At 42.6% G+C, this 25,220-nt stretch overlaps 1 protein-coding gene across 1 annotated transcript in view; it reads right to left on the reverse strand.

Moving 5' to 3' along the window:
* Window positions 1-24,973, reverse strand: part of LOC149310101 (corticotropin-releasing hormone receptor 2-like) — a 172,690-nt gene extending 147,717 nt beyond the window's left edge. The window contains exon 1 of the mRNA XM_089533697.1: window positions 24,906-24,973. The gene's annotated coding sequence lies outside the window, so the exon portion shown is untranslated. The remainder of the gene's footprint in view (window positions 1-24,905) is intronic.
* Window positions 24,974-25,220: the final 247 nt, after the last annotated feature.

Genomic DNA, 25,220 nt, shown 5'->3' on the forward strand with positions numbered 1-25,220 from the left:
CCTCCAAGTGTTTTGAACTTCAACTCCCAGAAGCTTCAGCCAGTTTAATCAACAGTCAAGAATTCCAGGAGTTGAAGTAAAAAACATCTGGAGGACCAAAGTTTGGAATCACTGGTGTATAGGGTCATGTGTCATTTATCTGCAGTTTTAGCTTAGTCACCTTTGTAGAACATTGTCACTTAGAGAAGCACATGCTCAGTGCATTTACCTTGGGCACAACTGCTGGAGGGTCTCCAACAATGACAGGCTGCACATTTGGCCAGAATCTGTTGGGTTTTAATCTATGCCCAGAAGCTGTGGCATTGAAGCTTCCCTTCAGGAGACCTAAAAGTGATTGTTCTTTAGTATTCATTTATAAAATGTTGATACTGCCTTTCAGCCAAAATAATGCAACTCAAGGTGACTCACAATGGGAAAATTCCAATTAAAAAGAAATACAGGAAAACATAAAAATTGATCCAAAACACACACAGAAAAACCCACAATAATGGACAGGGGAAAAAACCCCAAAACAAACTGCCTTTCACTAATGCCCAGAGAGTGGCTCCATTACATGAGCTATCTGAGGTGCTGAATTAATTTTGTATGCTGGACAGCTCCCATAAATTTGAATCCCAACTTAGGAGAAAAGCGAGATAAAAATAATATAAACAGCTCCTGTAAAGTCCAGCATGGGTTCACTGCCCCAAAGTAATGGAATTATTGGTTGTGCCTGTAAACCCAGTTAATATGTAATAAGTAGGGAACTAAGGGGGTCATACAGACTGGCACTTTGTGCTGGCCTGTGGGTGGAGTCATGGCAGAGCGTGCACACACTCGATGCCATGACTCCTCCCCCAGGGCACCATTTTGGCGCACACCCATTTACACAGCACACACCATGATGATGCCACTGGCACTGTATCTACATGATGCAGCTTCCAAAAGGGCATCATCATGCCGTGCTGTGGTGGATATGGCGCCCTTTAGAGGGTGCAAGAAGGAGCTGAGTTTTGCCATTCCTTTTTGCGTCCTCCGAAGGCTGCATCAGGGCTGCAGTGTGCCCCAATTTGGGGCAAAAAGGGGCGCTAATCTGTATAGCCCCTAAATCCTCAACTGCTTCATCCTCACACAGTGGCGAAATAGAAACACAAAAAACCGGGGACAAGAATACAATACTGCAGCTTAAGGCTCTTACAGCTAGTAACTTGGCCTTTGAAGACAGCTCAGAAATTGTAGCTAGTGCAAAATATACCAGCTAGCCTGCTCACTGGAATTTCATTCTGAAACCATATAACATCCATTTTGAAGGAATTGCACTGGATACTAATATGGTTCCACCCTGAATTCAAATTGATGGTGATAACATTTAAAGCCCTAACACTTGGGACTTCAATACCTGAAGGAGTGCCACTCTCTCTATATATCATCAAGAATTTAAGAACTATAAGCAAAGGATTATTGGCAGTTCCACCAATTCATGTGGCTCTGTCAAGGTTGTGAGCCTTTTAGGATCTGGCTCTGCATTTGTAAAACAGTCTTCCTTTGTATCTCCTTCCTTTGTACCTTTAAACTCCTTAAAATGCCAAATGGATTCTTTGCCCCATTTCCACAGAAGCCACTAGCTGGCAGGGGACTTGAAACATGTTGGAGTTATTTAAAGCCAGTCTCACTTAAGGGTCCAGATGGGAGCTTTATCTAAGCCGACTCTGAGCCGTCTGCTGTAAGAGTGGAATAACAAATATCACCAATAAATCCTTGGCAGAAAAAGTCAGAGAAGGGACGTTGCAAATGGAAGTAGAAATGGGATGAAGTGAGCTCAGGGCAACAAATGAGAGAGAGAGAGTGGTGCAGAAAATAAAGAAAGGAATAGATTCATCCCTTTCTAGGTCAGAATGACTTTTGATGAGGCAAAGAAAAAATCTGGATGAAATCTTTGCTGATTTAAAAAAATATATCCATGTGCAAAAATGCTTACAGGTGTGAAGCAGGTTACATAGGGTGCTATGGGAGGTGGGAAAGTTGTTGTTGATAATAAAGAAGACAAGAATTTCAGAAGAGGCCCTTGTTCATCTTTGCCCAGTTCCCTAGTTATTATTTATTAATATACGGTATATGGATTATTTATTAATCTGTATGAAAAGGGATCTTGTAGTACCTTTGAGACTAGCTGAAAGAGAGAAGTTGATAACATCAGTTTTCATAGACTTGAGTTTACTTTGTCCGACGCATGTCTACAAAAGCTGGTGCTACCAAGTTCTCTCTTTCAGTTAGTCTCAGTACTACAAGAACCTCTTGCATACTAATTTTCCAGACTAACATGGAGTTTGAATTATTAATTTGTAATATATGTGTGCCACTTGCTACAGTGATATCTCCAAGTGGTGCACATTTATACCTTGATAGATAATGACACAAGAGCAGTAGAAAAAAATGTAAAAAACATTTAAATAAAAACAAATTTCAAATAGCCATGGAAACCATGACCAGGAGTTTGAAAACTATTCCATCAATCATCTGCCATTCGAGGTAAGGGTTCCACCAAGACCAATTTTTGTATGTGCCTGACAGTATTATGTGAGTTGTGGAACAATCAGGATTAAGCCTCTGTTGTGGATCTTAATGTCCATTTGAGTGCATAAAGGGGAAGAGAGCCTGATGGTCCAGGGGTGATGTGGGCTTTAGTGTGCCAACAACAAAATCATGCGTATGACTTGGTGGGTAATAGGCTGCCAGTTTTAGCATAGGTGGTATACGGACAGTGCTTGATGTGCTAGTCAGCATCTAAGCTCCTATATTCTGCATTAGCTGTTGCAGATTCTGAGCCAGCCTCAAGGGCAGCCCCAGCTAGAGTGCATGACAGTAGTCTAGCCAGGAGATTATATGTGTGCAAAGCTTATCGCTGCCCTGGCATGGCTGATCTTGTTAATGGGACCTGGATTATCCAGGTCACCCAGGGCTCCTGTGGAGACAGATCCAGTAGCACCCCCAAGCTACCTTTAGGCTGCATCTGCACTGTAGAAATAATGAAGCCTGACACTGCTTTAACTGCCATGGCCCAGTGCTATGGAAACCTGGGATTTGTCATTTGTTGTGGCACCAAAATTCTCTGAAAGAGAAGAATAAATATCTCACAAAACTACAAATTCCAGAATTCATAGCATTGAGCCATGGCAATTAAAGCAGTGTCAAACTGCATTATTTCTGCAGTGCACAGGTAAGCAATCTAGTCCCCAGAACTGGGAACCACTCAGTCACAGAACTGCTTCCTTATCAGGTTTCACCTTCCATTTATCTGTCCTCATCCAGATCAGAGGTTCATCCAGGCAGCAGTTAAGAGCGTGCCCACTTTCTCTAGATGTAAATTTTATAGAAATTTACATTAGTGGTGACACCTTACCTCAAATCTCTTACCATTAAACATGGTAAATATGATGCTCTGGGTTTTAGTAAGAAGTTTAAACCAGCTTTCCAAGAGGTTGAACCCAATTCAGACTAAACCCCAGAACAGATTCACAAACACACCCATGACATCAAGCTGACAACTGCCACCATGGCACTGAATATGCAGGTTGTGCGTGTTATATGCCTTCAAGTCATTTCCGACTTATAGAGCCCTTCGCTGAAAAGGGTGTTTTAAATACTGTTGTTGCCGTTGTTGCTGTTATTATCTGCCTGTGAAGTGAGGTCTATTGGAAACACCCTCCTCTATGCTTCACTAGTAGGGGAATACATAATAGGAGAACATGGTAGGAGACCCTATCATAGGGTTTTCTTGGCAAGATTTATTCAAAGAAAGTTTGCCATTGCCTTTCCCTGAGGCTGAGAGCATGCGACTTGCCCATGTTCACTGAATGGGTATCATGGCTGAGCTGGGAATTGAACCCGGGCCTCCAGAGTCGCACTCCAACACCCAAACCACTATGCCACACTGGCTATCTGAAAGGAAGGAGCCATTAAAATGTAAATCTTTGTCTCCCCATTCCTGGCCCAAACTACAAAGATAGTCCAGGAGGATACTGTGGTCAACATTATCAAAAGTCAGACACACAGTGTGAAGAAGATCACGCTTCCTTTTCTTCTTCTCTTGCTCCTCCTTTCTCACTTTTCCTCTTCTTTTCCAGTGTTGCATTTGTGCTCTCTTTGGCCTCATAGCCCGACCCCCCCCCCCCCCACAAAACCCTATTTATATAAGTGTTTGTAGCTTTCATTTTGTAATGTGTTCCATTTTTCTTGAAGGTCTCACGTTTTGTGGCACCTTGTCCTCCTTTGCGGTTATGACATCTGGTCACCCTGAGAAGGTTGAAATAGATGGCCCTTGGGTCCCCTTCAAACACTGTGATTCAGAACCCTGAAAAGAGAACAGTACATGGATTTCTGGAACAATCTACAGGGGAAAGGGAATCCCTTCCAGCCTCTTGAGAATCTCTTACAGGCGTGAAACTTAAACTCTTGAGGAAGGAGGGGAAGAAAAGGGACAAAACATTCATTGCTAGTCCTGATCTTGAGTGCTTAGCATTTGCTTTCTCTTTGCATCTCTCCAAGGTGGCTTTCTGCAACTCTGCCAGGATCACTCTGAACTTTAAAAAGGTTTAATTAGTTGTATTGACTTAGAAAATCAAGCCTATCCAGAAGGAACATGCTAGTGTTTAGAATTTCACGTTATTTTGCACCAATAAATACAGAAGAGCCCCCAAATGAATGCACTGACGTTGGGTAAACAAACCTTCCCTGCCTCAGGTTTGAAGAGCATGCGTTTGGGCAATAATTTCTTTTTACAGGAAAATGCCACAAAGGGCTTGACATTTCCATATACTGTAATTCTTTCTTTTCTGCACCTCTTGAGGGTGAAAACCAGAGTTTGGAAAGGTAAAAATTTTTGGACAACACTTCTCACAATCTGCCGACCAGCGTGACTAGTTGTGATTTTTTTAAAAAAAGTCACTTTTCCAAAACTTGGGAAACACAATTGTGCGATCTCATGTTATGCATAAGAGAACAGGGAATAATATCTGTCATGGAGGGCTTAGAGCAATAGATTTCCTCACTACTGCTGCCTCCATCACTAAGATTCAGGAGAAAAATAGCCTTTTCTGAGCTCCACTCCGCTCCTGCCACTGGCCACTTCCATCATGTTAGTTGGGGAATAAATCCCCTCCAGTTTGGAAACTAAGCTTTAAAGAAGCTATTCGAGGTGCTGAACCTTCTTTTGAGGATTATGTCCAGCACCTGAATAGCTCATTTAAACTTCAAATGAAAACTAAAAGCAGATCCACCACTGGATTGACTTTCACCTCCATGATCTCCAATCCGTAAAAGACTTTTGGGCTTCCCAGAGGCACACAAGGATGCCTCCGTGTGTCGGTCACAGGGCATTTTTACCTGTTTTCCAGAAGGGTTGCACAGGAAAGTGGTGAGAAGCATTACACACATAGACCCATTTAGTTAATTCATATATTATTTTCTTTTCCTTTAAGTAAAAGAGGAGGAAGAGGAGGAAGTAGAGGAGAAGGAAGAGGGCACAGATGAGATGGAAGAAGAAGAGGAGGGAAAAGAGGAGGAAGAAGAGGAAGAGGGGAAAGAGGATCTTAAGTAAGAGAAGGAGGGGAGGAAAAAGAGGAGGAGCAGGAAGAAAAAGAGGAGGAGGAAACAGTAATAGTGGTCAAGGAGAAAAGGAGGTAAAGGAAAAAGAAGAGGAGAGGAGGGGAAGGAGAAACTTAAGGAAGAGAAGGAGAAGTTGAGGAAAAGGAGAAGGAAGAAAAAGAGGAGGAAACAGTGGTGAGAAGAAGAAGATGACGAAGAAAGAGGAACAGGAAGGAGAAGCTTATGGAAGAAAAGGAGGGGATGAAGAAGAAAAGGCGGAGGAGGAAAAAGAGAAAGAGGAAGAAAAAAAGGAGGAGGAAACAGTGGTGAGAAGAAAAGAAGAGGAGGAATGAGAATAGGGAAGGGACAGAAAAGTTTAAGGAAGAGAAGGAGGGGATGAGGAGGAAGAGAAAGTAGAAGGGAAGCAGGAAGAAAAAGAGGAGGATGAGAAGGAGGAGGAAGAAGGAGAAGAGGAAGAGAATGAAGTAGTAGCAGTAGTAGTGAACAAAAAGAAAGAGGAAGAAGTGGAGGAAGAAGAAGAGGAAGAGGAAGAAGGGGAAGAAGAGGAAGGAGAGAAAGAGGAAGAAGAGGGGAGGAGAAGGAGGAAGAAAAAAGAGGAGGAAAAAGAGAAGGGAACAATAGTGATAGTGGAGGAGAAGGAAGAGGAAGAGAAGGAGGAGGAGGAGGAGGAGGAAGAAAGGAGAAAATGACAAAGAAGATCTGAATCTTCTTTGGAGTGGAAGATTACCGCTTACCACAAGTTAATCCCCTGCCAAAAGAAAAAAAAAACCTCAGAAATTCAACACTGGCATTCTCACAGCTGCTAAGGTGTATAAGTATCCTTGCTGAATAATTTAACATTTAGTTTTGTCAGTTTTGTGGGGATATATATATATATCTTTGAGATGGGCTAAATGAAGAAACCTATTAAAAATAGAGGATGTACAAGGTAGTTTTTGCAGTGCTTTTGAAATATGGTATTAAATATTCATGCTGGCCTCTGGAAGTGTCTAGGCCGGGTATCCTTTACTAGGAAGTGCTAAACGAATTGGCTGGACCTTAGAGACCCAGATCAAGACCTTAGAGACCCAGATCAAATTTTGCTCCATTGAGTGTTTTTATTCCCCCAAAATATTGGCTATGGGCAGAGTCCCTCTGCTATGCTCCCTTTGGTTGTGAGGCTGAGTTTAAGACGCTGAAATGAGTGGATTCACACAAAACCAGCAGTCTCAATAATTCAGTTTCTCTTTGACATGTGGAAATCTATTTCTCTGCTTAGCATCATTATGGCGGCAGCAGCAACATTTTTTTAAAAGTCAGAAAACAAAATCCATCCGCATCCTGAGAATGACTTCCATAAGTAGAATCTAGTGGTGTACATTAGTGAATTGTACGCAATCTTTGTGCAAGGGCTTGTAAATCTAAGGTCCAAAACACACTGCAGAAATAATCTAGTTTGAGACCAATTTAATTGTCCTGGCTCAGTGCTAGGGAATCCTGGGATTATATTTTATTGTGGCACCAGAGCTCTCCAACAGAGTTTGCTTTTAGAAATTTATATATTTTTAAACATTTTCAAGCCATGGATGCTTGAATCCATGGACAAAGAATCTGTGGGTACAGCGGGCTGACTGTATTTCCACTGTGTAGCTGCACCCACAAACTCCCTAGACACATCCATTTATAGTGTCCTAGTCATGGAATACTAAACTGTTTTAATAATTATTCAGATTTTTCCCTTCAACCTATGAGAATCAAAAAGTTACAAGCCAGACGTGCTGTATTTGGAGACACTGAAGGGAAACATTAATATATGCAGATTAATTCCATATTAAAATACCTAGCAGTTTATCCTGTTCCTTTAACATAAAAATCCCCAAAGGCAATTTTGCTGGATATAAAAAATATCACTTGAATGCACAACAGAACAACGCATCCAATCAATACAGGACCAAAGTCGGCACTGGCTAAAAATGTGACTGGAATGCAAGGTGAAATCGAATCCGCTTCCCTGTTCTCTCACTTGAACACCACAAACGACAAAAGGTTGCATCATCTCAAGTAAGTCCTTCAGCTGATTAACCAAAAGTAGGGATTGTTTGGAACTCTTGGAAAAATTACACAGGCAGGAAAAACTATTCCTACAACTTGCCTAGGGCTAAGACACAGCTGGCAGTCACACCCATCGTCCCCCCCAGGACCATTTGGGGGCTGGACACTCCCCTCCAACATTTCACAGATGAAAACTGGGACAGATGTGGCCCCAAAGCATTAGCGTGTGGTCCAGAAGAGCAAAAACACACAAGATAGGAGAGTCTGCAGCAGTTTGCTTTCACCTGCATCTACAGAGAAAGGAAAACCCCACTCCTCCCCTTCTCTCCTCCTTGCTGAGTTTAGAATCACAGAATTGGAAGAGACCACAAGGGCCATCCAGTCCAACCTCCTGCATGCAAAAACTCTTAATCAAAGCACTAACTACTTTTTTCACTTTGAACTCAATTTGCAACTGGAGTAAGCTGAGGACAAGGGGAGAAGAGGGAGGAGGAGAGACAATCTGGGACATTTGAAAAGCAGCTGAAAAAGTTGGACGGTTGACGATTAATCGGGACTGAGCCTGCCAAATCAGGGCACTTGGAAGATATACAACCTTCCCATTGGAGTTTATCACATGGGGAAAATTGGGGGTTTAAACAGGCATTTTCAGAGGACAGCCACGCAATCACAGCAAAGATTTTCACACGACATTGCAATTAAAGAGGACCTATCCCAGGAATTCTCAGTTGTTTTGGAAAAATAGTTAAAACTGGTTTCCAAAAGACTCTGAGGACAAGATTTTACTCACATCATTGCTGGTCTATGGAGGACTGGCAGGGTAGCAGTCTGCAAAGGACTGGCGCCATATTTATGGTCAATGACTACAACCGTTTCTTTCTTCACCTCCCTGCAGACTAGTAGCCAAAAGCATTGGTCCATGGATCCCAACTTTTAGCAGCAGTCCTCTCAAACCCAAACTTTGGGCCTCCCAAGTATTTTGGACTTCACCTCCCAGAAGCACCAACCAGGTTGGCCAACAGTCAGAAATTCTGGGAGCTGAAGTGCAAAACATCTGGAGCACCAACGTTTGGGGACCACTGCTCTAAAAGAAGGTGTGCCCAGTGTACAGGTGTTTAGCACAATCTTATTTTTTTAAACAAATAGAAGGGTTTGCAAAAGTGGAAATGATCTTCTAAGCATTTCTAAGTTCACTCAAAAGGGGGTGTTGCCGCTAGTAAGGGCCCTTCTGAATATCTGGAGTCTAGAATGTTTCCTGCCAGGTTATCCAGCATGATGTAGTGCTTTGAGCATTGGACTGCAACTCTGGAGACCAAGGTTCGAATCCCGGCTCAGCCATGGAAACCCACTGATCTTGGACATGTCACACTCTTATGGTGGCAGAGGGAGGCAGAGGCAAACCCGCTCTGAAAAACCTTGCCAAAAAAAACAACAACCTTGTAATAGGATTACTCTAGGGTCACCATAAGTCAGAAATGACTTGAAGAGATACAACAATGGACAAAGTAAAGGCATGAGAGAAAAATCTGGCTTCAAGGAGCGACTTCATTATTGCCACAGAAAAAAGAGGATAATTTGCATCTTAATTTCTCCTTCCTGCTTGTTCTTAGCTGGGGCCAAGTCACTAGGGCAGCATTTGCACTGCAGAAATAATGCCACTTGACACCACTTAAGTGCCATGGCTCCATCTTATGGAATCCTGGGGTTTGTAGTTTGTTGGGCACCAGAGCTCCCTGACAGAGGAGGCTCAATATCTCACCAAACTACAAATCCCAGAATTACATAAGATTGAGCCATGGTAGTTAATGCAGTGTCAAACTGCATTATTTACGCTGTGCGGATGGTTCATTTCTGGGTACAATTCAAAGTGCTGGGCATGACCTATAAAATCTTATATGCAGCTTAGGTCCATACTATTTGAAAGACTCTATCTTCCCTTACAAACGAGCAAGAACTCTTAAGGTGCAAAACACACTGCAGTAATAATCCAGTTTGATACCACTTTCATAGAATCATAGAGTTGGAAGAGACCACAAGGGCCATCCAGTCCAACCCCCTGCCATGCAGGAAATCCAAATCAAAGCATTCCCGACAGATGGCCATCCAGCCTCTGCTTAAAGACCTCCAAGGCAGGAGACTCCACTACACTCCAAGGAAGGAGTGTGTTCCACTGTCGAACAGCCCTTACTGTCAGGAAGTTCTTCCTAATGTTGAGGTGGAATCTCTTTTCCTGGAGCTTGGATCCATTCTTCCAGGTCCTGTTCTCTGGAGCAGCAGAAAACAAGCTTGCTCCCTCCTCAATATGACATCCCTTTAAATATTTAAACAGGGCTATCATATCACCTCTTAACCTTCTTTTCTCCAGGCTAAACATCCCCAGCTCCCTAAGGCGTTCCTCATAGGGCAAGGTTTCCAGACCTTGCACCATTTTTGTTGCCTTCCTTTGGACATGCTCCAGTTTCTCAATGTCCTTTTTGAATTGTGGCACCCAGAACTGGACACAATATTCCAGGTGGGGCCTGACCAGAGCAGAATATAGTGGCACTATTACTTCCCTTGATCTAGACACTATACTTCTATTGATGCAGCCTAAAATCGCATTGGCCTTGTTAGCTGCCGCATCACACTGTTGACTCATGTTCAACTATGGTCTACTTGGACTCCTAGATCCCTTTCACACGTAGTCTCATTCAGCCAGGTGTCCTCCATCCTATATCTGTGCATTTTATTTTTCTGCCCTAAGTGCAGTACCTTACATTTCTCTGTGTTGAATTTCACTTTGTTAGCTTTGGCCCAGCTTTCTAGTTTATTCAGGTCATTTTCAATGTTGATCCTGTCCTCTGGGGTATTAGCTATTCCTCCTAATTTGGTGTCATCTGCAAATTTGATAAGTAACTTTAACTGCCCTGGCTCAATGCTAGGTAATTCAGGGAACTGTAGCTTTGTGAGACATTTAGCCTTCTCTGTCAGAGAGCTCTGGTGTCATAATAAAGCACAACTCCTAGGATTCCCTAGCTTTGAGCCAGGGCAGTGAAAGTGGACTCAAACTTTTTCTGCAGTGTGTTTTGGACCTAGGATAGGACCTCAGGGCAAAGGCTTTCTCTTGGTCTTGACACCATCTTTCAGGCTTGCCTTGTGAAGACATGAGAGAGTGTTTTCTCAGTGGCTGCTCCCAACCTTGGGAACTCCCATCTGCAGGAAGAAGCAAGGCTGGTGCCCTCCCTGCTCTCCTTCCATTATCAGGCAAAGACTTTTCTGTTTTAGCAGGCTTTTAATATGCAACCACTCCAGGGAGGCTTTTTAAAAAAAATTGGAAGGGTGTTTAATTCGATTTCCCCATTGAGCTATAAAGCCTTTGGGGAAAATCACATGCTCTCAGCCTCAGGAGAAGGCAATAGCAAGCTTCCTCTGAACACACCTTGCCAAGAAAACCCTGTGATAAACCTATCATGGGGTTTTCTTGGCAAGGTGTTTTCAGAGGAAGCTTGCCACCTTAGGGATGCCATAAGTCAGAAATGAAGGCACACAGCAGCAACAACAGTGTGGAGTTTATCACACTGGGGCTAATTTTGGCATTAAAGAGAGATTAAAATGTATTTAAAGCATCCTGCAAATAAAGTGAAAATGGCAAGTAATTGTGCAAATGATTATCACACGCAATTGCGCAAATAAAGCAATACCGGAAATGCATTGCCGCTGAAATCCCCAAAGTAAAAAGATATGAGTTAATGCTTCTTTGTGACCACTTTAATGGCGGATTTTGTGCGACGCCATGTAAAATAGTTTTGCGTAATTATGCAATTTCCCTAGGATATTCATAGGATAAATGCCCAATTTCCTTTGTGTGATAAGCTCCTGTGTGCCTTACTTATTTTTTCAAAAACTTTTGTGTGCTTTTAAATGATTTTTAAAATTACTTTTGTTTTGTTGTATTGTTTTAATTGTGGCTATTTTAATTACCTTTAAGATTGCACTATGGATTTTAATTGGTTTCCTGCTATGAGCCGCCATGGGCTTCCCTCTGGGAGAAAAGTGGTATATAAAAGAAAGAAAGAAAGAAAGAAAGAAAGAAAGAAAAGGGAAAAGAAGAGAACGTAAGGCTTTCCTGCCAAGTGCCTCCAGGAAAGCCAAACTTCTTAAATATCTTTTGAAATGGGATGACAGAGGAAGGAGAAACCTAGCATGGGCTGGTGACAGACGGGCAAGCTAACCCACAGCTTCTTCCTGAAACCACCATGTCCCAGGCTGATGGGTGCTGCAGTCCAAGAACATCTAGAGTGTGACATTTTGCCAGAACAGACTCATGGAATAACATTCTTCCTCTCTCTGGAGAGTTGCATAACATTGCTATATAAATTACAGTAATTATTTCTAAATTTGCAGCGATGGATACAGACAAGCATATCCAAGTGTTATGCAAATTGGTGCCCTCTTTTGGGGGGTGGGATGGGGGGGCGACATGCACTCCTTCGTCTTCATTTTTAATGAGACGTATGCGGCCACCTCATTTGCAAGTCTAGTGCTATCTGCTGTCAACTCGGCATTAATTCCCTCTCCCTGTTAACAAACATAATCAGTACAGTAAGTGAAGAGATGGTTGTATGAGAAAAGCAGGGAGCGAACAGAGATAATAAAATTTATGAAGATCTACATCCCCATTACTTACTAACAAAGGTTGCAGAACAGAGGGATGAGGAGGCCATTTAAAACAGAGGTGGGCATCCTCAGATTGTCAGAGGACCTCTGCCCATACAGTCCAGATTACTTGGGGAGCTGCACCAGTCCCTCATGATGAAACCAGAAGGGATCTTTCCTTTCAAAAGAGGTTAAAAAAAAAATAGAATCAAGGGTCATCCAGTTCAACCTTCTGCCCTGCAGGAAGAAACGCTCAAAGCACTCCCAACAGATGGATATCCAGCCTTTGTTTAAAAGCCTCCAAAGAAGGAGACTCCATCACACTCCGAGGCAGCCTATTTCACCATGAAACAGAACTTATTGTCAGGAAGTACTTTCTAATGTTTAGGTGGAATCTCTTTGCCTGAAGTTTGAATCCATTGCTCTGGGTCTTAATCCCTAGAGCTGTAGAAAACAAGCTTGCTCCATCCTCAATGTGACATCCCTTCAAATACTGAAAAATAGCTATCATGACACCTTTTAACCTTCTTTTCCCCAGACTAAACATACCCAGCTCCTTAAGTTGCTCCTCAGAGGGCACAGTTTCTAGACCTGTCACCATTTTGGTCACCGTTCTCTGGACATGCTTTGGTTTGCCAATATCGCTGTTGAATTATGGTGTCCAGAACTGGACACAATATTCCAGGTGAGGTCTGACCAAAGCAGAATAGAGTGGCACAATTCCTTCCCTCGATCAAACTGAGAATAGATCAAGCTTGTTTTCTGCTGCTCCAGAGACTAGGGACATTATCACATGAGGGCCAATTCCATTACAATCACACTATTGAAAGATAATAGAACAATAGTGCTACAGAGGTTGGTAATTTTCAGTCACGCAATTGCACAATAATGAAAATACAAAAACATCAGAGAAACACAATTGCGTTCCACATACATCCATGCTTGTATAATTAATATATCATTACTGAACATTTGTACATGTACTGTTTCACACATGCTCTGTTTTTGCGATATTGGGCATGTCTGAAAATCATGGTTCCATCCTGAACAGAACAAAATAAACTTTATATATTTCACAACATTATTTCCATATAGTTCCAACAAAACAAACAAAATTGTGCGTTACACCTGAAAATAAGAGTGAAATCTACTCCAAAAACAACTGTAGCATTGAGAACGAATTGCCTGCATCAAAATGCAGTCTGGGAAAAGGTCCTGGATTTGCTCTGCGATAGCGCGAATGAAACATTATTGGCATTCGCACCTTCGCAAAAGCACTTCATTCGCACTATCAGCAAATCATTCATGAGGTTTCCCCATTAATAAGGAGTTACGGGAGAATTACAGATTATTAATTGGAGAAGTACAGGATAAGTGTGACATCATGTGAAAACATTAACACAATTGTGCAACCATGATGGGAGCATTCCATTTCTCTCCTGTTTCTCCCAGGACACGGAGCAATGAATTCAAACTAATGGAAAAAGAGATTTCACCTAAACATTAGGAAGAATCTGAGAACCTCAGGGAACCTCTGTCCATACAGTCCTGACCTTTCAAGGATCTGCACCAGTCCATCCTGATTTGACCAAAAGGAATCATTCCTTTAAAAATTAAAAGTAAATTTAAAAAAACTGAAATATGGGGTGGATGGGCACTTTCTGGAAGCTTCTGGAGATATAACTCCATCAGGCCTGGCCTCAATTAAGATGAGCCTCCAGCCCTTCTGCCTTGGTCCAGGCCCCAGAGGAAGAGAATAACCACTGGACCTGATCCATTTCCCCACCGCCATTCCCTTCTCCTTTTGTGTTGTGTCTTTTTAGATTGTCAGCCTGAGGGCAGGGAACAGTCTAATTAAAAATAATAATTGTAAGCCGCTCTGAGAGCCTTTAGGGCTGAAGGACGGGGTATAAATAGATAAATAAATAAATTTGGCTGTCACTCTTTTTGCCAAGTCAAAGGGACTTTAAGGGTTTCCAAAATGGTTTTGAGGGCTCCCTACGCCCCTGGGCTGCTTTATTACCCACTCTGTTTTTAAACAACACATCTCCTAGCAAGAAAGTAAGTGCAGAAATACAAAACACAGCAAAAGTTTAATAGGGTTTATGGAATAAGCCCATCAGCAAGCACTCTTTGGTGCCTTTGACTGTGAAAAATAATGTGCACAGACTGCGGAAAGAGCATAACTCCCAGCATGAAAATTCGAAGGATTTTCTAGCAGAGGGAAAGATGAAAAAAAGCAGTAATATATGGAAAGGGGATGTCAAGAAGGGAGTGATTCTTTACTGCTTGAATGAAATTCTACCAAGGCTGGCTGCTGAGAGTCTTATTGATCTAACCTTGCATTGAGTTTGAAGAGGCTGGGGAGGGATGTGGGGTCAGGACAATTTTAACACAATGAATGGAGCAAGAGAAGTTGGAAGCTTCAAGAAAATAGTTTTCAGTGTGACTAGAGACCACTCCAACCCCCTGCTGAGCAGGAAAACACAACAAAGCACTCCTGATAAATGCCCATCCAGCCTCTGTTTAAAAACCTCCACAGAAGGAGAGTCCACCAATCTTTGAGGCAGCGTCTTCCACTGTCAAACAGCTCTTATTGTCCTAATGTTTAGTTGGAATCTCTTTTCCTGTAGCTTGAGTCAATTGTTCCATGTCCTAGTCTCTGGAGCAGCAGAAAACAAGCTTGATCCATCCTCAACTTGACATGCCTTGTATTTAAACATGACTATCAAGTCACCTCTTCACATTTTGTTCTCCAGGCTAAACAGATTAAGCAGCTGCTTCTCATAGGGCATGGTTTCCAGAACCCAGAACATTGGGAGTTTTCTCAAGCTGCCTGCATAAATCCATTTTGGAAATTACAAGAAGAGGCTGACACTTTGAAGATAAAGCTTTACATTCTGCTTTTCCGCCTCCTGCCCAGCTCCTATTTCTAAAGAAATGGGCACAGCAAGAGACCACTGCTCATTTCCAATACACTCTGAGCAAATACTGTGCCCAGATTCCTACTGCCAGGCAAAGTGAGGAGCAAGAAATAAGGTGTGTGTGTGTGCTTAATAAAAAAACTATCATTCCAAACCCTGGGTAAAATTAGTTTTTAAATTACAATGTCCCAAATCCCTAGTTTTGTAGTCTACTAAAGGATACCTTTTCCAAAGCAGGGAGGTTCATCAATGGGGAATTATGTCTAGGGTGTGAAATGTTGCTTGGAATAAAGTCAGTAGGGAGGTTTAATTTGAAAATGGGATTACTTAAAGTGGGCTTTAAATATATAGATATATATAGATATACCCCCCCCCCACACACACACACATTTTGCTCCCCAAAGATAGGAGAAAGGCATCAACAATCTAAGATGTGTGGATGACATGCTATTACTAGCAGTAAACATCATGGACTTGGAACAATTACTGAGGAAGGTCAAGGAATTCACTTCAGAATATATAGTCGCCCCTCCAAGTCTGCGGACTTGGAAATCCGTGGAGGGGTGACCATCATTAATGGCAATGGAGCGTGTGCCTGTGGTGTGTGCTCCGCATGTACGCACCCCATTCAAGCCTATGGGGCTTGAATACGTGCAATATTTGGAACTTGCAGGGGGTGTGTGTCCGGAACGGATCCCCCATGAGTTCCAAGGGCCAACTGTAAACCAGATTTGCTCCTCAATTTGCTAACTGCTTATTTTCAAAATGTTTCCCAGATGTGGAATCCACAGCAGACTCCCAAAGACATAATAGGAAATGTGATGGCATCCAAAATCTTCTCCAAATCTCACCCACACACGCTTCTCCAAACATCTCAGTCATGAATGCCTGAATGCCACCTCTTTCCCTTTGCTCAAAACTGAAGGAGCAGTGGTTCACAGGAGGCATTCGTTCCTTCATAGTGTCTGAAAAAGGCCAAAGGAGTCTTGGGATCTTTATTTCCCAGGTCATCTGAAGTCCCAACTGGGCACTAGAGGGACTGGAAAAACAATATGCCCTCTAGGACAATTTTCTAACTGCACATGCTCAGAAACCTGGCTTATATTCTGAAGTGAATTCCTTGACCTTCCTCAGTAATTGTTTCAAGACCATTATGTTTTCTGCTAGTAACATGGTGTCATCTGCATATCTTATATTGATGATGTTCCTTCCCCCTATGTTCACTCTTCCTTCTTCTGAGTCGAAACCTCCTCTTTGTAAATTTTCTGCATACAAATTGAACAAGTAGAGTGATAATGTGCAGCCTCTCCTGACTCCTTTGCCAACTGGGAACCATTTTGTTTCTCTATATGTTCTTCCTCTAGTTTTGAGTATAGCTTTCTCATCAGAAATATAAATGCAGCAGGATTCCCATGTCTTTTAGAGTGTTCCATGGCTTTTTGTGATTAGTGCAGTCAAAGGCTTTACTATAATCTATAAAGCACATGTTGGATTTTCTTCTGCAATTCCCTGGTGCGCCCCTTTAGCCCTCGTATGTTTGCAATGTGGTCCCTAGTGCCTTATCCTTTCTTGCTTGCACCTCTGGGATGTCTCTCTCCTTATGTGATTGGAGTGTTGCAGAATTATAAGCATAATTTTGCTTGTGTGGGAGATTAATGCTATGGTCCTATAGTTGCTGCAGTCTTCCAACTTTAAGATTCTATTATTTGATGTGCTTTGTAAATATAATTGTATGGGAATCTGTATAGTGTAATAGTGGGAATGTTAAACTTGAGAGATACAGTACCTAGACTCTCAGCGAGTCACAAAAACCACAGGGTTACTTTGGGTCCATCATTCTCTCTCTCAGCCTGACCCACCTCATAGGATTGTTGTGAGATGAAGAGGAACAGCTGTGTATACAGTACTGCCTTGATCTCACTGGAGGAAAGACAAGCTATGGATGTAACTAATGATACATTAAATAATAAATTAACCCTTGGTTGTACACAAAAAACACAATGCATAAGGGGCCTTGAAAGCTACTATGACCCTCTTGATGCAGTGGACTCACACTCCAATCAGCCCCAGCCAGAAGAGCCCAAGGTGAGGAATGATGGGAGTGGTAGTCCAAAGGCTGGAGCGCCACACGCTCTCAGTTCTAAAGTCAAAAGTATGCAATGGATTACAAATAGATTCCATTTTTTGTTACTTTCTCTCTCTCCCTGCTTCCTGATTCAGTAGGGCTGCAGCACAGATTCACCTCAAACTGTCAAACCATCTCTAAAGATTAAGGGTTTAGTAGAAATTAAAATTCAGTCTACAGTGTTGGTAGAGGCTTATACGCAACTTTCACCAATCAAAGGTGAAAAATCATGTGGTCCTATCAAAGCTGTTGGATTGCAACTCCCAGCATTCTTCACCTATCTAGGTCTGATGGGAGTTGCAATCAAAGAACATCTGGAGGGCTGCATGATTCCCAATCCAGGACTAAATCCAGCATTAGACCTACCCCTAAAGGCAGTCCCATTTAAATAAATGTAACTTAATTTAATTGTGATTAACAAGACCCATTCATTTCAGCAGGTCGGTCCTAAGGAAAACTAACATTGGGTGTAGTCAATTGCCAGTCCCATTATCCCCAAAGTCTGGTTGAAATGTTGTGGCAAAACCCAGGATTCTTCCAGTGAATTTCCTTATACGCCATGCTCACATGAAGAAACATTACATACAGTTACACTGCTTTCGCCAGCATTTCAGTTTCATCTTTTGCTGTTTGACCTTCTTGCACTCAGCTCTGTATTCCCGCAATACCCCTCTTCCTCCAAACTAATTTTAAACACACAAATGACACAAACACAGGAGAGACAAAAATGCAAAACACAGTTCTGTTTCCTCCATTTCCTCCTTCTTTGTCTCCTAAATATTTGCATTTTCATTCCTATGTATGATATTCAGGAGGTCATTCCAAAGGCACATCACACCATTTTAGACTTCCTCCAGAGCTTCAACAATTTTATTTTGGACTACAACATCCAGTATCCCCAGCCAGCATGGCCAGGCAGATCGATGCCCTGGCAGGGCATTACCTGTACATTATTTGTCTGTTTACTGCCCGAGTTCCACAGAAGAGGTTAAAAAATAATTAAACAATTAATTGTAATCAGACTCAAAAAATGATTTATACACCTAGTGACTGCAGAATCCATGAGGCAGTGCAACCATGAATGCCATTATGTCATCTAGGTATTGCATCACCTGATACAATGAAGTTATAAAGGCAACAGCTCTGGACTTCAGAGCCCATGATGCAGTGCATCCATGAAAAAACGGAGCTGCTGCCAAACCAGCCACGGAACTGATATTACTGCACCACAGTAGTGGCTAGAAATCATTTATACAACTATAGAATACAAAACCCTAACTCAGTGCAATTATAAGAAATGCAATGTGTACAAATGGCATTTAGGAAATTCAAACTATTCCACAATCCCAACATGCTGTGACAGGAACCAGCCCGAATTAGAATTAGTGGCCACTGGCCAAGTTGTTGCGGGGGTAACAGTGACACACAGGAATTCCTCCAAAGGGTTTCACAAATATACGGTACATATTTTCAAGGTTACATCCACACTCTTTGCACAAGAACCTACCCCTGAGTGTAGAGACATAGTTATGTCAGTCTGAAATATCAGTATGCAAAAGGGATCTTGTCACACCTTTGAGATTAACTGAGCGAAAGATGTTGTAGCATGAGCTTTTGAGATTTGGTCTACTTCCACAGATGCATGGAGTGAAGTGTTACCCAGGAAGGACCTTCGTCATCACAATGTATGAATAGTCATAAAAACGCAAAACGTGTGGGCATGGTGATGAGATGACAAGCTCAGTTTTGAGGGACAAAGGCAGGAGGAAAGATGTTGCCTAAGACGAAGGTGGGTAGATGACTGCATAAATGGTGGAGGGAGTTGTGGAATGTGGTCTATGCAGGCTGGGAACCAGAAAGGAGATGTGATAAACTGGCTAAGAGCATCCTTGTTAGGCTAGAGTGTTACCCAGTATTATAATATGTGTAGCATGCTAGGAAGCCATTGGCACCATCTGCATGGGCTAAATAAAGTGATCACTTTCATCCCCTCAGCAGGGAGACTGGACAATGCCAACCCTGGTTCTGGTGCAAACAGAACAGACAACATTGGACCTATTCAGAATCAGAAATGGGATGTTGTCATTGTGTGCCTTAAGGAGCTCTGGTGTTACGTTAAATGCTTGTACTGCATCCACTTACTTACAAACCACAGGGTTGTAAGTTCAATACCAGCCACGGGCTCCGGGTTGACTTAGCCTGGCATCCTTTCCAGCAGACAATGGATCATTAATTAAACAGGCTCCCTGAGGCCTTGCCATTCAACAACAGAACAATACATAGATTAACATGCAAATTGCTTCCTCTCAATCAACAATATATATACACCACTCTCTTCCATGCCAGCATTCCCTGAAGATGCCAGCTACAGATGCTGGCAAAACGTCAGGAATAAACTCTTCTAGAATATGGCCACATAGCCTGAAAAACGCACAAAAAACTATGGATGTAGCCTGTGAAAGCCTTCAACTTCACATCCTTCTGTAGGTTGCTCAGATGAATACTCAGCTTGTTGGGGACAATTAGCTTACACTTTGTAAATAGCTTAGTATCAATCAATCAATTTTATTAATGCTTAAGCCAACGGCCATTTGCAAGATTAAAATGTAAAATCGATGACAGAAATTCAGAATTATAAAATGCTCCATCAAATAACTAACATCCAAATTTTATACATTAAACGTAATAAAATTCCAGTACATCGGTAAGTGGTATAGAAATGTACTTGCAATTGTTGTTGCTAAGTTGTTTCTGACCTTAAGGCGACTCTGCATTAAGGTTTTCTTGGCAAGATTTGTTCATTGCCTGAGGATTAGGCCAAGAGAGTCTGATTTGCCCAAGGTCATCCAGAGCACTTTGGAGCACTCTTTTCAAGTTCAGACTCAAACCCAAAAGCAGATTTGTCACTCCACTCTTATTGAAGCCCTCAGCCTACAAGTCACCTTGTAAATTCCCACAAGTGCTTTAGACCAGTGGCGTCACTAGGGTTGGTGTCATCCAGTGCAGTAACTCATGGTGTCACCCCTCCATTGATCTTCTCCAAGCCATGCCACAAGGAATCCTACAGAATTAGTACAGTTTTTTTGTACTAATGGCCCTTTCCAAATGGGCCTTTTAGTACGTACTGTGTAGTACTAGGGTTGCCTGGGGGCATCTCTTTCAGATGCCCCCAATCCTAGTACGTACACAGTACATACAAAATGGCAGCGCCCATTCTATATGGGCGTCACCATTAGGACGTCATGACCGTACCGCCATTTTGGAGCTTCTTCCGAGTTTTGTGTCGCTGGTGCAGCCTTTACATGGCTGTGCCAGTGACACAAAGGAGAAAGGGGCCAGGTGGTGTCCTTAAAGCCCCAAGGACACTCCTTTCCAGGCCGCGGGAAGCGGCCTTTTGCCGCTTCCCGTGACCTGGAAAAGTGGCGGATCAGGGCCTCAGGGCTGCTGCTGTGGCAGCTGAGGCCCCGATCCATCGGGGAAAGGGACGGGTACAGGCCGCCCCAAAGGGGTAGTCTGTAACGCGCCAATGTTACTCATTAATTGTAATTTCTGCATCTCACTGAATGTAATAGTAATTGTTGTGACATAAAACAACTAGCCAAGTTAAAACTATACCTTTAAATTACAATATCCTATGCACGGCCTAAATGCATATACTGTATGTAGTTTCATGTGGTTGAAGTGAACATTTGATAAAATATGATGTTTTTAAAGAAATCTTTTTTAAAAAATTAAGATTTAAGACTCTATGGTCTCTCCTTTCTCCTCCCTCTGAGCCTCACCTCACTCACACCATCTCTTCAACATTTTAATGGGACATAGGGGGACGGCACAGCTTCTTTCTGCCCAAAGGCAGATATTTGGGAAACAGTGGTGTTACTCCACCTGAGGGTGTCACCTGGTGTGGTCCACACACCCCGCAGTCCGTAGTGATGCCACTGCTTAAGACAACCATGTGTCTTAAACATACTTGCTCAAACATGAGCTTTTGAAAAGAGCTTACTCCCAGGGAATTGTGAGCCAAATTGCAATTTCTCTGAGATGTAAGTGCAGAAGAGAGCATCAGCTTCCAAATGCAACCAGAATTTCTACCAGGAATTAAAGTTGTCCCTCACTGTAGCCCATTTTAGCCCAAGGGCTTAGGGCAGGCACATGCTGTCTACAGCTAATACAGTGGGCCCTCCACATTTGCTAGAATTAGGGGTGCAGGACCCCTGCGAAAGTGAAAAGGGAAAAAAACACAAATTAAAAAAATACTTTTTTAAAACTGAAGAGAATACTTCTCTAGGAATCTCTAGGTCCTCCAGCACAACTTTGTGGCCAACATCTAGTGGAAGTTGTCCACAGACATGCCTAGAGAATCTCTAGGTCCACCAACATGACTCTATGGTCAATATCTGGCAGAGTTGTGCTGGAGGACCTAGAGAATGGAGATTCCTAGAAAGAACATTTTGATTAAATCTGTGAATAACCAAAGCCGCAAAAGTCAAAGCCGCAAATGTGGAAGGCCCATTGTACATCAGTTCAGAGAACCTACTTTGGAGAAAAGAAGAATTAATAGCGCAAATGCTTCTGCCCACATTGTGCAAATTACAAGGCCAAGTCTGCAGAATTTGGCGGTGTCTATGGAATTTCTCACCATGCCTTCAAACCAGAGCTTGGGGGGAAAAAAGACTTGACTGAGCCTCCCAGACTCCTTCATGATGGTTGGGGGATTTTGGGAATTGCAGTCCTGACTGTCACTTTCCCAAGCTCTGGTTCATTTGTGCACTGGAACCACTTGCTCCTAGTATCATCACACTTTATAACCTGATCCTGTGCCTATTTATTCTCAGAGAAAGGCAAATCCCCTCTGAACAAATCTTGATGAGAAAACTCTTCACTTTAGGGTCACCATAAACTGAGAGGACTTGAAGGCTCAGAACAATATTGTGTCCAGTTCTGGGCACCACAATTCAAAAAGGACATTGAGAAACTGGAGCGTGTCCAAAGGAGGGCAACTAAAATGGTGAAGGGTCTGGAAACCAAGTCCTATGAGGAACGACTTAAGGAGCTGGGGATGTTTAGCCTGGAGAAGAGAAGGTTAAGAGGTGATATGAAAGCCCTGTTTAAATATTTGAAGGGATGTCATATTGAGGAGGGAGCAAGCTTGTTTTCTGCAGCTCCAGAGAATAGGGCCTGGAGCAATGGATGGAAGCTCCAGGAAAAGAGATTCCACCTCAACATTAGGAGGAACTTCCTGATAGTAAGGGCTGTTCGACAGTGGAACAAACTCCCTCGGAGTGTAGTGGAGTCTCTCTCCCTGGAGGTCTTTAAGCAGAGGCTAGATGGCCATCTGTCAATGGGGATGCTTTGACTGAGATCTCCTGCATGGCAGGGGGTTGGACTGCATGGTTCTTGTGGTCTCTTCCAACTCTACAATTCTATGATTCTATGAACAACAACCCATTTACAAGGGAGTAAGCCCCACTGGACTCAATGGGGCTTACTTCTGGGTAGACATATACAGGACTTCACTCTATAGAATTGGAAAGCAGGACACAATCCTATCAAAACCTTAATTTATAAAAAAGTTACTGTGTTTAACTCTTATTCTTTTTCATAAATCAGTAATAATAATAAGGCTTTTATATGGGCTTTTATGTGGAGTGTGCATTCTATTTATATACATATTTATTTTTAACTTTGGTTGTTACTGTGTTTTCCTTTTATTCAATGAATGAAGAGCTATAGTACAATAGAAAGAAAACAATACAAAAATACCCCAAACAACATTACTCTTTTGTTTATTTAACCATTCCATCTCTTCCTTGGTGACTTTCCTACTTCTTCTCTAACCCCATTGAGATTATTATTATTATTATTATTATTATTATTATTATTATTCAGTTTATTTATATCCTGCCCTTTCCCTAAAACTGGGACTCAGGGCACTTTACAATGTTAAAAAAAACCCTACAATTAAAAGCATACAAAAATAGTACCTTAAAACACAATTCGGTGACCACAGTATTAAAACAAACGGTATGTTAAAGTATAAAATACAATTTTAAAAAGATTTTTTAAAAATGTTTTAAACATTTAAAAACAATACAATTGAGGTCCATGATGCTCAGGCATTATCATTATCATTTATATCCTGCCCTTTCCCCAAAACTGGGAGTCAAAGTGGTTTACAAGATTAAAACAGTACAGTGAAAAACAGAGAAAAGTGTTACATTAAAACAGAATTAATTTAATGCAATGTGAAAACAGATGGTGTATCTTCTCCTATTTTTTCTTCTATGCCTGTTTGAATTACTAAGATGTAGAGAGATCACAGAATCATAGAAGAGTTGGAAGAGACCGCAAGGGCCATCCAGTCCAACCCCCTTCTGCCATGCAGGAACTCACAATCAAAGCATCCCGGACAGATGGCCAGCCAGCCTCTGTTTAAAGACCCCAAAGAAGGAAACCTCACCATCCTCCATGGCATTACCTTCCACTGTCAAGCAGCTCTTACTATCAGGAAGTTCTTCCTAATGTTGAGGTGGAATCTCTTTTCCTGTAGCTTGCACCCATTGCTCTGGGATCTGTTCTCTGGAGCAGCAGAAAACAAGCTTGCTCCCTCCTCAATATGACATCCCTTTAAATATTTAAAGAGGGCTCTCATATCACCTCTTAACCTTCTCTTCTCCAGGCTCAGTCTTGGAGCTTTTGGAGCCCTTTTGAAGCCAACTGAAATAAAGAAGTTGGCAGCAAGAGCTTTCCTAGACTAAAATCTTATTTCCTCAGATGCATATAGTGGAGTTATTAAGAATTAAACAGATCTGAAGGAGGGGGTGTCTAAAAACGACAGGGGAGAAAAAAAGATACTTTTCCAAAAATACCCCCCCCCCCCAAAAGGGGGTGCTGAGCTGATGTGTCTTTCCAGGAATGGAACAAACTGAGATAAAGAAGTTGGCAGCATGGGTTTTCCTAGACTAAAGTATAGATGCATATAGTGGAATTATTAAGAATGAAATAGATCTGAAGGGGGGGGGGGAAGGAGAGATCTAAAAATGACAGGGAAGGGCAATACTTTTCCAAAAATGTCCCACCAAAAAAAAAAAAGGGGGGGGGGACTGGGTTGACTCTCTCTGTGGGGGTGCCTTTCCAGGAATGGAATAAACTGAATTAAAGAAGTTGGCAGCATGAACTTTCCTAGACTAAGTTCTAGATGCATATAGTGGAACTATCAAGAATGAAATAGGTGGTTAGGGTCTAAAAATTACAGGGGGGGGGGGAGATACTGTAGCAAAAATGTCCCACCAAAAGAAATGGGACTGGGTTAATTCCCAATGTGGGGGTGTCTTTCTAGGAATGGAATAACCTGAAATAAAGGAGCTGGCAGCATGAGCTTTCCTAAAGTCAATTTCATCAGATGCATAGAGTGGAAGTATTAAGAATTAAATCGATCTGAAGGGGGGGGGGGGGAGAGATACTGTTGCAAAGATGTCCCAGCAATAGAAATGGGACTGGGTTGATTCCCGGTGTGGGGGTGTCTTTCCAGGCATGCCTCCCCCTCCCTCCCTCCCTCCCTCCCTGTCCCTGGGAGCCAAGGGACTCCTGGGCTGTGCATCACTTACAGCAAGGATCAAGCACAGCCTCAGCCTCAGCCTTGAGCCGGAGGAGCACCTGGGGACCACCGCCAAGGAGGAGGAGAAGCGGAGCAGCCCAGGAGGATCCCTGGGAAGCGCCTCCTCTGCTGCCGCAAAACCGTCTCGATGCAGCTGCCGCTTGGACCACCTTCTTCTTCTGGCTCTGCTGCTGCTGCTGCTGCTGCTATTGCTTCCGATGATCCCTGCCTTGGCATCAGTTTCAAGGGAGCCAGGGATGGGAGAGGCTTGGCCAGCTGCTCTGCTTCCCTTTTTTCTATGCTTCTCCCTGCCCTGCCCTGGCAA

Source organism: Sceloporus occidentalis, unplaced genomic scaffold, assembly GCF_023333645.1.
Source record: "Sceloporus occidentalis isolate IW3139 unplaced genomic scaffold, rSceOcc1.0.p SCAF_7, whole genome shotgun sequence".
In the NCBI taxonomy this organism is placed as follows: Eukaryota; Metazoa; Chordata; class Lepidosauria; order Squamata; family Phrynosomatidae; genus Sceloporus; species Sceloporus occidentalis.